The sequence below is a fragment of the Triturus cristatus genome, chromosome 6 (genome assembly GCF_964204655.1).
Source record: "Triturus cristatus chromosome 6, aTriCri1.1, whole genome shotgun sequence".
Lineage (NCBI taxonomy): Eukaryota > Metazoa > Chordata > Amphibia > Caudata > Salamandridae > Triturus > Triturus cristatus.
The window spans coordinates 176,003,704-176,015,978 of NC_140589.1; the positions used below are offsets into that span (position 1 = coordinate 176,003,704).

At 41.3% G+C, this 12,275-nt stretch overlaps 1 protein-coding gene across 1 annotated transcript in view; it reads left to right on the top strand.

Annotated features, from left to right (window-relative positions):
• The window catches only part of PKHD1 (PKHD1 ciliary IPT domain containing fibrocystin/polyductin), a 1,788,124-nt gene that overhangs the window by 849,688 nt on the left and 926,161 nt on the right, over positions 1-12,275 (top strand). The gene's annotated exons all lie outside the window — the stretch shown is intronic.

Here is a 12,275-nt window from a genome sequence, read left to right on the forward strand (position 1 = left end):
AGGATGAGGACCTCCGTTTTGTCTGTGTTCAGTTTCAGGCGGCTGATCTTCATCCATTCGGCGACGGCCCTCATTCCTTCTTGGAAGTTGGATTTGGCGGTGACTGGGTCTCTGGTCAGGGAGAGGATCAGCTGGGTGTCGTCGGCGTAGGAGATGATGTTGAGGTCATGTGCGCGGACGATGTCGGCGAGGGGGCTCATGTAGATGTTGAAGAGCGTCGGGCTGAGTGATGAGCCTTGGGGTACGCCGCAGATGATCTTGGTGGCCTCTGTGTGGAACGGGGGTAGGCAGACTCTCTGGGTTCTGTCGATGAGGAAGGAGGAGATCCTGTCCAGGGCCTTTCCCTGGATCCCTGTGTTGTGGAGACGTGTTTTTAGGGTGCGGTGGCAGATCGTGTCGAAGGCAGCTGAGAGGTCTAGGAGATGAGGGCTGCGTTTTCTCCGTTGTCGAGCAGGGTTCTGATGTCGTCGGTGGTGGCGATGAGGGCGGTCTCGGTGCTGTGATTGCTGCGGAAGCCAGACTGGGACGGGTCGAGGGAGCCGTTGGTTTTGAGGAAGTTGGTCAGTTGCTTGTTGACTGCTTTCTCGGTGACCTTCGCCGGGAAGGGGAGCTGTGCCGGAAATTCTTGAGGTCCTTGGTGTCTGCTGTCGGCTTCTTAAGGAGAGCGTTGATTTCAGCGTGTTTCCAACTCTCAGGGAAGGTGGTAGATTCGAAGGAGCTGTTGATGATGTCTCAGAGGTGGGGTGCGATGATGGTGTCTGCTTTGTTGAAGATGTCGTGAGGGCAGGGGTCGGATGGAGAGCCGGAGTGGATGGTGTTCATGATCTGGGTGACGTCTTCGGTGTTGACGGGGGACCAGTGACTGAGGAGGGCGGTGGGGGTCGTTGGTTCTGCGGCTTGTGTAGGCGTCTAGTTTGCGAAGCTGTCGTGTATGTCGGCGATCTTGCGGTGGAAGAAGGCCGCGAGGGAGTCGCAGAGGTCCTGTGAGGGGGGGATGTCGTTGGAGTTGGAGCTTGGGTTAGAGAGTTCCTTCACAATGCTGAAAAGCTCCTTGCTGTTGTGTGCGTTGTTGTCTATGCGCTTAAACATCTCATGGCACTGCTACAGTTGTACTCCTACACTCACTCAGATATGTAGGCATGTAAACCAGAGAGCCGCATACTGGTACATTTACATATACATCTTTTGGCACGATTACAGATGGTCTCATAGAGACACTCAGATATGTACCAAAGTACTGAGACACTCTAGTCACATATGTAGACAAGTACTCATTTAAACATGGGTAGATACACATGAACACAGTAGTGGATATGATAAGACACTCAGAGAGAGACTAATACATACAGTGATACATACAGTGATACACAGAAAGACACAGAGACAAATGCAAATTAATGGAGTAATGTTAGTGATATTACAATAATATAACTGTTTACATTGTTACTCCATTATCTGATACTACATAATAAAAGCCTAAATATAGTTATTTTACTTCTTTTCTGACATCAATTTGTACTTATGACAGACAGTTACAGTGTCATCCAAAAGTGAGAAAAGATGTACACTGAGACAAGGATACTATGTGCTCACAACTGAGAAACAAAAGGGGCAAAATTTGAAGAAAGTGGTGAAACAGAAAAGAGCTGCAGGCAAGAGGACAAAGGCATGTTCTAATATTGTATCTGCACAACTGGAAAGAGTGCAACATCAAGTAGATAAAAAGCAAAGTTTAAGATCTACTAAAAAAGAAAAAAAGGCAATGATATGAAGAGAAGGCAGAGGCATTTTAAGGAAATCAAAGTTAAAAAGTTCTGCAGTAAGGTAATTAAGAATCTAATAAAGAGTATGACGAAGTATAAAAGAAGAAGAGTAGCAGTCAGACAAAAGGAATGTCATGAGGGTGTGGTTGATAAGGCCTTTGCTCTCAAGAGGAAGCTATTTATTTTGTTTCTATACAGAATGAAGACACTGAATAAAATAGTGTTGTGGATGAGGAAAAGAAGCCAAAAATGTTGTTTTCAATAGAACTAACTTTTGGAAAGTTTTTTGCAGTGAATGGAGACATACTTCTAGTATTGAGCTTTTCTTTAATGAAGAAACCTACTTGCAACAGAGCACATTAGTGCATGCTGTTGAGGAATCTGGATGATGTTATGAGATGAAGGATTGTTCCCCTATTCCAAAAGAGATAATGGTAGCTAGACATGTATAAGAAGTGATAACAGGGAAGGCGCAGACAAGCCACTGCGTACAAAAGGGACAGTAGCAGTATTTGCAGTGTTCGGCAGCAATCAATTGATATATTGAGAAATGTCCTACGTATCTTTGCCTGCAAAAGTCTTGAACAGAAAATTGGCATCTTGCAAGGATTTGTTTCATGCAAAGAAAGAAAGTATACTAATTTACAGGGTTGCTCACTAGTATGTCTGTCACAGAAAGTGTGTCAAATCACCTTTCATCAATTCAGAATGTTAGCTGTACACTACTCAAAAATGCAAACTTTAGTTCGGAGGTTTTAATATGTGAAAACTCCTGCACTAAGTTTAGGAGAAATTAATAGAGCTCTTTTGCTTGGTACAGTGGCAGAAGTAGAAAAGGTATGTGATGATGTGCAGTTTTGTTTCTTTGGTCCTGAAGAGGAGTCTAGAGAAGATGAAGACTTGGTATCTTCAGCTGTAGGCGAACAGAAGACAGGTACTACTGTTGATAACTTTCAAGAAGAGATTAAAATGTTTAGCACAATCTCTTCAGAGAAACCAGACTGTGTTTGTATATGTTGTCAACATACTCATTCCAAAAGTCAAACTCGTTATATTACTATGTCAACAAAAACTGAACAAGACAACACAGATAGGTGGCGAGAATTTGCAGCTTATTTATTTGTAGAGGAACGCTTTGAATGTTCCACACAACAAATTATATGTAAGTACTGTTATAATAAGTTGGAGGACAATAAAATGCCAGCTAGAGCAGACCACCATAAGTTAGAATTAGTCCCAATCCCTCAAGAACTACAAGATTTAAATGTTTATGAATCAATTCTAATACAGTCTATACATCCATTCCAAGCTATAGTCCGTCTGGAGCCAAAGACAGTGAAGTTACCTCCAACTGAGTTAAAGAAAGGTCTTAAAGGTAGAGTTGTATACTTGCCATTAGATTTCAAGGAAAATATATTGAAACTGTAGGGGTGCAGGAAGATTTGGAAGAAACACTTATCATTCTAGTTAATAGTGTCCCTACGAAGAGCAAAAAAATGTGACAAGAGCTGGTAGATGTTAGTACAGTAAAAAAAAGCAACATTATATCTGGTACAAAATAATATTTATTATAAAGATGTTGATGTTCTTCAAAATGTAGCACATATGGAGGATGGCACATCAATATCAAGAGGTCAGATTGAAAAGGTGGATCGATCCCTATCAGAAGAAAATGATGAATACTACAGTATTCACCCTCTGTATTCTAAAGAAATTATTGGTGATGCAATTGATCTCCTTTAAATGAAAGAATCAAAAGGAGCGCCTTTGAGTGTGTGGGAGAAAGGTTTAGAAGCTCAATGTTTTCCGTATCTCTTTCCCACAGGAGTGGGTGGTAGGTATGATGACTGACCTGTAGAGATACCAGCAGCTGAGTAGAGATAAACTAGACTATACTTAGGGGATCCTAGATTTCGCAAGTGTATTCCCTATATATTTGCACCTTCATTTGAGAGCGACTTGTCAGGCCTATCTTATGCAGTAAACAACATTCTAAAGCCATGGGTGAATCTACAAAATATCACAGCAAGGTAATTCAAGGACAAAGTTGAATGAAAAGATGAAAACCTGGAACACAACTTGATTAATGTGCTGTTGTGCCAACCTGGCACCAATGAATATTGGTATCATCCTCATGGTGAGCTGAAATGCATGTTGAGAAACCTAGGAGCACCGACTTGGTTCTTAACATTCAGTTGTGCTGAGTATGCTTGGGATAACCACCTTTTATTCATGTGAGAAACAAATTCAAACATAAATTACATCAATCTGAAGACACCAGGAGAGCTTTGCTCACTAAATCCTGCAAATGTTTGCAGTTATTTTAACCACAGGTTTTAAGAAATGATGACTTTCATCTGTAACAAAACTAATGCTCCTCTTGGCCAAGTTACTGATTTCTTTAGGTGCAAAGAGTACCCAGCTAGAGGTGCTCCACACAGTCACATGCTGTTATGGGTAAAAGATGCGCCAAAATTTGAAACAGACATTGTTAAGTCTGTCTTGTCTTCTATACAGCAGTATGTGACATGTGCCATCCCAAAAGATGGTGAAGACAAGGGCTTGAGACAACAAGTTCTACGGTTTCAAACACATAGATATGGGATGTACTGTCCTCGAAAATTCCGATACAAAGTAAAACTTTACACAAAGATATCGTTTTGGATTCCCATGACCTGTCATCTCAGAAGGAAGAGTTGACTGCTTTTTTTGTCTTCAGTCAGACATTCCCTGACACCCAAAAAATATATACAGCCTGAGAAGAACAGATGCTTCCAAGTATATTAATGACTACAACCCTGTGATTCTAAAGATGTGGAATGCAAATGTGGTTCTACAATTTGTTGCAGAGAACTCCATTGCTGTTACTCTCTACATGACTTCATATATAACAAAATCAGAAAAGACAGAGATGAAAGAGTTGTGGAAGGAGATTTCTGCAGAAAATAGTTTAACAAGAAATTGTACAGCTTCAGCTTGAACGTACTTTCCCACAGAGAAATAGTTTTTTATGAATGCTCGGACAGGTTGAGCTCAGCTAGTTTGTTCTCCAAGTCATGGTGAGTTGTTTAGGTAAACCTAGGCCTTGCAAGCAGTTGAAATAAAGTACTAAAGACTTTCCCAGAAATACAGTAGCTCAAAGAATTCATTCCAGAAAGTAGAGACATGCTGGATACATACTACCTAAGAAAGAGTCCTCATCTTCAAAACATGTGTCTCTATGAAGTACAGAAAAAGTATCAAAAAGGGGGGAGGGAGTAGAGAGGTATCTGGATAGAATCTACCTCCTGTATAACATTTTATAAACAATGTTATTCTACCCTATCTAAATAAAGACTATTTAGTATTTTTTTTTCTTTTTTTTTTTAGTGATGTTAAATGAGGTGTGTTTAGTGATCCACGAGATGTCATGGAAACGCACTAAGGGCCATATGTAGGTAATTTCTATATACCAATTCCTAAATACCGAATTTACCGATTCGGTATTTAAGAATCGGTAAATAGAATGTAGGTAAAAAATCGGTAAATTTTACCAATTCGGTAATATTCGTTATTACCGATTCGGTATTTACCGAATCGGTAATAAGGCATACCTTCCCATTCATTCCTATGGGCCTGAAGGCCGATTTTCGGCCGTTACCGACCGGTATTAGCCCACCTACATATGGCCCTTAGTGTTTTTAAAATACCCCTCACACATAGGGGTGGGTGGAATTTGCGAAATTGCCTTTCACGAAATTTCGCGAAACGGCAAAAAATCTGAGCAAACATGCGAAATTTCGCGTGCTCATGGAGATTTTGGGCTGATTAGTGTTCCTGTTGAGGTTTAATTTTTGTGACAGGACCATCGTGCCAGAATTAATCCTTCACTGCATGTTTATCCAAGAAGATGCCACCGTTTTGTCCAATACCTCTACTCGAGTCAACTGGAGTACTTTCTACTGGATAATCATCAGTAAGTGCTACCTCGTTGGGTAAAAGTCAGTTTCCTACACTACAGCTGCGTAAAGGGCCAGAAGAGTTTTCTTCAATGACCATGTGTGCCTGTAACTTTGACACCGCGCCATTGGCGCCGTGGTCCCTTGAGTGAGCTGTCCATCATAGTGGGGAAAGGGCGGGAAGACGTTGCACACTGCTAGTGTGTGTGGGGCCAAATGGGCGGGGCTTCTAGGCCAGTTCACATGCCTCTTGTTTATAAAGGATCAGAGCAGGGTCTCTGAGGCAGACAAGGAGAAGGAACCGCCTTGTCACAGGAAGTACACGAGGATTGCGCTCGAGATAATCAAGGATGCAAAGACCACTGGCAAGGATTACAGCTAACATTTCAGGGTGGAAATGGGGAGAACTGACATCTGCTTAACCACTCTCATGAATTCTACACGAGGATTGTGCGTGAGAAAATGAAGGATGCAAACACCACCGGCAAGGATTACAGCTAACATTTCAGGGTGAAAATGGGGAGAACTGACTTCTGCTTAACCACGCTCATGAATTCTACACGAGGATTGCGCTCGAGAAAATGAAGGATGCAAACACCACCGTCAAGGATTACAGCTAACATTTAAGAGTGGAAATGGGGAGAACTGACATCTGCTTAGCCACCACCACGCTCACAAATTTTTGGGCAGATTAATGCGTTCCAGAATTTGAGCTTCAACTCGGGCACCTGCTTTATTTATATCTGTAAGTGCGTCCTTTTGAGGTCTAGTGACAGGAGCATCGTGCCAGAATGAATCCGGCCCTGCATATTTCCGTTCCGCTGCTGATCGCGGAAGTTTTGACATTTACGCGTTCCGCGTGGAACGCGAAAATGTCGAAATTTCGCAATTTCCTCGAGTGGAATGGAAATTGGCGCCCACCCTTACTCACACACTATGAATCCCATAGTGTCATGCTTCATCATAGGGGTCTTTCCGTCCCTCTACGGGGCGGGCGTGCTACAACCTGTGAATACGGGGAGCACTGTTGTTATGAAAGAATAGGCTATGTGTGGTGAGGGAGTGATAGTGGTAGGGTTATTGAAGATTACAAAAATTAATTAAAAATTCCCTGGCTAGTAGAAAAAACAATTTACATTCATTTCTCCGACTGGGAACATTAAAAAAGGGGATGTGTCGGGGGTGTGTCTTAATGCGTTACCCCTACTGGGTCAACATGTTTCGTAAGCAGTCCCCACTGCTTTACTCATCAGGACCTAATGTGATCCCTACTACACTCAGAATATCAAACTATTTTATATGTTTTGTATGCCTATTATTCAAAAAGCCAAACCACAAAAAATGTGTGGGTCTGGAGAAAGTTTTTTAAGGGTACATTGACCCCTGTGTTTAATAACCAATTTGGTATCTGAACAGATAAGAGAAAACAATGAGGACAACCTTTTGATTGTTTCATTAACACATCACCATACTGTGGAATGTCCTGATTGGATTAATTTTCATGAAATATTTTTCTTGATATATTTTTCTCTCGATGGCAGCGTAGGTTTTTTTGTTCTAAAACCAGTGAACTACTGCCCATTGATTGCAGAGTATTATGGCAGGTTTGTTAAAAATGTGTACTTCGTTAGACAAGAAAGGACAATCACACACATTCATCAAATGTTCGTAAAAGTAATCAATCATTCATCCGTAAAAACAGACGTACCAGTAGATATGAGATCGTTATTGCCCGTTATTAGTTATACAAAAAGCATCATTACGTGAAATCGTTTTGTACATACACTATTTGGAGTAATACTCAGGCTTCATGAGCTTGCACTGGAGGGAAGGATGCCTCGAATAAACACTGTTGGTAAAGTAGGAAAGCACATAGTGTTAGCTTTAAGCGATCGCGCCGTGTCTTTTCGGTGGGATCGCAAAAATGTCAGTGCATGGGGTAAGCGTGCCTGGTTTAAAGACTTGGCATAGTCTTACTCACATGATACAGGATCTTTCCTCGCCTCTGTATGCCTCCGTGCCGCTCCGTGGATTGCAATACGGAAGTGAGTGCTGAGTATTTAACTGGTTTGTAAAACAGGATGCAGTGGGAAAACGCTCCTCTCCGATTGACTAGAGCGTAGAGCTACTTCAAAATGGCTACCTGTTTTTGTGCCAAGGTGTGGATTTAAGAGACATCACTTCCTGGTATTGCAATGACTGTGATTAAACGAAAATAAGGGCATGAAGCGAGAGATTACTTGAAAAAGAATGTTCATTATGTATAAGTATTCGGAACCAGAAAAATACTTCCTGGTGTTGCGCGTGAGACAGAGACATAGAAAAAATGAACACAAGGCGTTGCCTTGGAGATGTGGGCGGAGCAATGGCCGAGGAAGATTTATATAAACAAAAAAACCTTGGATTGTTAAGAATGGTCATTTCACTGCCAAAAATAGGAAGGGTGACTTCCTGGTTGTTCTCGTAAGGGATGATTAGAAATAATCATTGTGCCTGGTAAATTATAGTTGAAATAAATAGAGAATAATAAATGAAATCAAAGTTTTTTTGTCTTATAAATAAGACTTATGTCTTTATAAGGACCCTTTTAATTGTTGATCTGTTGTTCTGATATAGGCCATGGCACTTGGCTGTCTGATATGTGTGGATGCTCCTCCACAGGGTTGTCTGACATTCTGGAAACATACAATTAGTGAGAGGATATATGGTAGTCTCTCTTTGGGGTAACATTATGTTCAGCATACAGTGAAAGTGTCTGGTTCATAGTATGGTCATAGCTGACCCCATGGAATTTCTTCGTTCAGGCCTGTGATATTTGTCTTTAGACGGAACATCCATCTTTGTTCTTTTTCAATAAGGTACCTTTCATTTTGGACTTGTTCGATCACTGTCCAGGATATATCTTCTGGTGTATGGCCAAGTTCTATGAAATGCGATGCCATTTTTGTTGTGTTTTGCACCTGATGTTGCTTTTATGTTCTCCTATCCTTGTTTTCACTGGTTGTGTTGTCATCCCCATATATTCCAATAGGTATGGACAGGTGACGAGGTATACCACATTGCTACTTTTACAAGTGGTACATTTTCTCTGTTCCCATTTAGTGCCGTTAAGAAAGGTGATTTCTTTGCTTTTCTTAGTGAGTGGGCAGACTTTGCATTTCCCACATGGATGATGTCCATGTATGTTGGCCATAGCTGTTCATTGGCCTGTGGGTTAATTCCTGCGCGGTCTTGTGTGAACAATCATGTCGCAAATTCTTTTTCCTCTTCTGTGTGAGAAAACTGGTTTTGGGAGATCCAGACCTCCACTATTAAGGATCCGCCAGTGTTTATTAACAATTTTAGTTACTTGGTTAGAATTGGTGTTGTATGTTGTAATACAGAATGGCCGTCTCTCATATGGCTTGGGGTTGACAGGTTCAAGAAGGCTCTCTCTGCAGTTGTTACGCGCCCTTTTATAAGCCTTTTCTATTACCAGTTTCGGGTATTGTCTTTTTTCAAGTTTTGCTTTAAGATCTTCTGATTGGATTTTAAACTTGTTAACTTCTGTGCAATTTCGTCTTAAACTTAAAAATTGTCCATAGGGGAGGTTATCCCGCAGGTGTTTGGGGTGAAAACTTTGATACATTAGGAGGCAGTTTTTAGATGTGGTTTTAAAATGTGTTGTGGTCATGAGTCTCCCATCTTTGGATGATATATTTAGATCAAGGAAGACTAGTTCTTTATTGGAAATGGTGCTGGTGAAGTTTAGAAATTCATCTTGGTAGTTGAGCCAAGTGATGAAACGATTTGCAATGTCCTCATCGCCATCCCAGATGATCAATATATCATCTATATATCTTTTACAGGTGTTGATGTGACTGTGAAAAGGGTTGTTTGGATGGAGAATTTTCATTGTGTCCAAATGCTGTACATAGAGCCCAGCTATGCTGGGAGCGAAGGTGCTCCCCATGCTGGTCCCGTGCTTCTGGAGATATAGGGTTTGGTTGTATTCAAAGAAATTCTCTTTTAGTGCTAAATTGCAACATTCCATGATGACATTTCTAGGGGTTTGATACTACCATTCGGTGTCAAAGAGGACTTCTTCAATGATGTTTAAGGTCTCAGTGTGAAGGAAACTGGTGTACAGGCTTTCGACATCACAACTGATTAGGAGTTGGTGTTGGGGGTCAAATGAGAGATCTTCTAGTAGTACGAGGACGTGTTTGGTATCTTTCAGATAAGTTGATGTTTTTGAACCATTGGTCTCAAGTATGCGTCTGCAAATTTTGAGACTGGTTCCAGGATAGATCCTATTCCGGACACGATCGGACGGCCTGGAGGGTTTTCTAGTTTTTTATGTATCTTGGGAATGGCATAAAGGTAAGGTGTTATGGGTGAATCTTGAATCAGGAAATCTCCCTCTTTTTTTGTTATCCATCCATGGGCAAGGGCTTCTTCTACCATGCGCATTATTTTTATCTTTATCCTTTCTGTTGGATCCTGATCTAGAACTTCATAGTTTCTTTGATCTTGGAGGAGGCGTCTACATTCTTTGTCATACTGGTCCTTTGATTGTATAACAATCGCCCCTCCTTTGTCTGCAGGTTTTATCACCAATTTGGGATTATTGCTTAGCTCTCGTATTGCTTGTCTTTCGTCATTTGTTATGTTCTGGAATACTTGGTTAGTAGTGGGGTTTAGATTCTCTAAATCCTTCAACACTGCTTTCTCGAAGGTAAGCAATTCTATAGGGAGAGTGGAGTCTAATGGTGTGAAGCTTGATTTAGGTTTTAGACCTGTGTCACCTTCTTGTGTTTGGGTTGTTTACTTATCCTTGAAGAAGATTTGTAATTTCAATCTTCTTATAAATTCCTGTATTTCTTTGCATAGTAGGAATTTGTCCATGTTCGCTGTCGGCACCAATCCTAGTCCTTTTTCCAAAACTGAGATCTGGGCCACTGTGAGTGGTTCGTTGGTGAGGTTCACTACCAAGTTCATTTCCTGCTTGTTGATGCTTTTGTCATGCTCCTGGTTGATACTCTCACTTGTTCCTCTTCTCTTGGTGTCCAGTGGACACTGTTCCCTCTCCGGTTCCTTCCTCTGTTTCTTCCTTGGCGTGATCCTAAAAAATGAGGCTGATCAAAGTAGGCGTATTCTTGAGGAGGATAGCTCCATGGTGGGTATGCCCCTTGGGGATGTGAGAAAAGGGGTGGTCCAAAGAACTGTGGTGGCTACATGGTTGGTCCTTGGAAATTTCCCCATCCCCTGGGTCCTTGTTGGTTAAGGCGTTTATAATGATTTCTTGATCCTGGGTATCTAGGACTTTTAACAACAAAACAAAGAAAGAGTGTATCCTTAAAAAAGGAGAAATGTGTCAGAAAAAAGGAGTCACTACAAGGTGATAAAAGAACCCTCACTCACCAACCTGGTTGGTGACATGCTTCATCATAGGGTCCCCACCAGAGATACCGAATGTATCTCTGGTGTGCTAAAACGCTTTAATATAGCGGAGCGTATTAGTTGGAAGTTGTGAATCCTAGTATGGCAAGTGAATGGAAAATTAAAAGGAACTTCTATTGTTTGAATTTCTATTTTTAGTTCTTGTGCCAGTCTACTTGCCGTCTTTATTATTAGCACAATCCAATCTCTGTGCAATGCCACAATATCTTTGACCCAGATCTCAGTTTTGCCTCCACTCTCCCTATAGAATAGAATTGCTTACCTTCGAGAAAGCAGTGATGAAGGATTTAGAGAATCTAAACACCACTACTAACCAAGTATTCCAGAACATAACAAATGACGAAAGACAAGCAATACGAGAGCCAAGCAACAATCCCAAATTGGTGATAAAACCTGAAGACAAAGGAGGGGCGATTGTTATACAATCAAAGGACCAGTATGACAAAGAATGTAGACGCCTCCTCCAAGATCAAAGAAACTATGAAGTTCTAGATCAGGATCCAACAGAAAGGATACAGATAAAAATAATGAGCATGGTAGAAGAAGCCCTTGCCCATGGATAGATAACAAAAAAAGAGGGAGATTTCCTGATTCAAGATTCACCCATAACACCTTACCTAAATACCATTCCCAAGATACAGAAAAAAATGGAAAACCCTCCAGGCCGTCCGATCGTGTCCGGAATAGGATCTATCCTGGAACCAGTCTCAAAATTTGCAGACGCATACTTGATACCGATGATTCATAAAACATCAACTTATCTGAAAGATACCAAAGACATCCTCGTACTACTAGAAGATCTCTCATTTGACCCCCAACACCAAATCCTAATCAGTTGTGATGTCGAAAGCCTGTACACCAGTCTCCCCCACACTGAGACCTTAAACATCATTGAAAAAGTCCTCTTTGACACCGAATGGGAGTATCACACCCCTAGAAATGTCATCATGGAATTTTGCAATTTTGCACTAAAAGAGAATTTCTTTGAATACAACCAAACCCTATATCTCCAGAAGCGCGGGACCAGCATGGGGAGCACCTTCGCTCCCAGCATAGCTGGGCTCTATGTACACCATTTGGACACAATGAAAATTCTCCATCCAAACAACCCTTTTCACAGTCACATCAACAC